Raw genomic sequence first — 1,581 nt, forward strand, 5'->3', positions numbered from 1 at the left:
TGCGATTCAGAAACACGCACTGAGAAAACCTCACAGCACCTTCCTGTGACCCTTCATTCGTCCCCGCCCAATGGTAACCATTGCTACAAGTTATGGCCAATCGGGTGACGCTCCACTCCCTCTCCTCCCACCGAACCGCTGCCCAACCAATACCAAAATTAGCTACGTACATGACAAAAAGCAGCGCGCACCAGTGATGTGACAACACACAGCTTGGAAGCACATGAGGTCAGCTCTCTATTTTCCCTCCACCGCTGTCATCCCCACAAAGGACCATAAGAGTACTCACATGCACCTTGCCAGACATTCTTTTCCAAACCACACCTCCTGAAGCCTCTTAAATACCTGCAAACACAAAATAAATGAGTACTGACCGTCAAACCCAAGGATGATGCAACACATCCCACCCTATTTCTGCAAGAAACTATCTACAGTAACAAACCCTGGAATCACAGGTCATGAGATCCCTCACCCCTCCCTAGTATTGCAACTTTCAGTCCCCCTACATATTTTCCACACTCCCCTCCCCACTGCTACCCCTGCCCCAAAAGATATCAAACACATCTCCACACCTTCACCACACATCCACAATATGTTCAAGGAAAAACAATACTCAACATTTTAGGGCACACGTGACAACACGCTCACTAACCGTCCACCTAAATCCAACCTTCTTCTACATAAGAAGCGACACCTTAACCCAAATGTTGTCTTCTCCATCTGTTGTCTCACACGTACAAAACTGGTGGAGAACCCGTGCATAATAAGCCCACCTCACCTAACACAGCAAAGACCACACTCCCATTGAGAGAAGTGCACCAAAAGCTCTAACTTAACACTTACCTCATGGATGCAACCAGCTCCTCTGCTCCCACTGGCACCACGTACACCAAACGGGCCGCGCTTGCCCCAGCCAATTCCCTCAGTTCTGGACTCCTATCCCCCTGTGGCATGCAAACGATAAATGCCACATTATTGCTAAATCCACAACGGCGCAATACTACATTCCCTTTGCTAAACTGACCTATTAAACACGCCAAAAGAGCCCTGACACATTCATACCCACAATGAAGGAGCAACCAACTACTTCTATATAGTTAAAATGAAGACGCAACATTCTGAAAAATTACACAATACTCACAGCCTTTTCCCACCCTGACTGGGGCCCATCACTAACTACAATGCTCACATCCTCCTGAGGAAACCAACACCCAGTAGAGGACAGACAAACAAGGTAGTGGTGACCAGTGATGCAAACCCAGTGCTGCATAAGAGAGAAGAACAGAGAATGGAGCATCTCTAGTTACAGACAGGTCACTCTACCAGCACTCCACCTTCCTCCAAGGAGAACACACACTCCCTCCGTACAATGAGCTCCCTCCCACACCAGTTAAGAACTAGCAGAGTTTACAGGACTTCTGTCCCTAAAGAAGAAGCCTTAACAGCACAAATACTTCTGACTATCAAACCCTTCGGCAGAGACTTAACTTTGACAGCTGCTGCCACTCTCAAGATCTTCTTGTCCTTTGTACACAGGCCTTCGCTCCCATAAGTTGACAGCCATACAGCAATGTCATGATA

General features: G+C 47.5%; 1 long non-coding RNA gene across 1 annotated transcript in view; it reads right to left on the reverse strand.

The window, feature by feature from the left end:
• Positions 1-1,214, reverse strand: part of LOC140903676 (uncharacterized) — a 1,837-nt gene extending 623 nt beyond the window's left edge. Inside the window, exons 1-2 of the long non-coding RNA XR_012156327.1 lie at positions 844-1,214; positions 290-345 (exon numbers count right to left, since the gene is read on the reverse strand). This is a non-coding gene — a long non-coding RNA (uncharacterized lncRNA). The remainder of the gene's footprint in view (positions 1-289; positions 346-843) is intronic.
• Between the last annotated feature and the right edge of the window lie 367 nt (positions 1,215-1,581).

This window comes from Lepidochelys kempii, chromosome 26, assembly GCF_965140265.1.
Source record: "Lepidochelys kempii isolate rLepKem1 chromosome 26, rLepKem1.hap2, whole genome shotgun sequence".
NCBI classification, from domain to species: Eukaryota; Metazoa; Chordata; order Testudines; family Cheloniidae; genus Lepidochelys; species Lepidochelys kempii.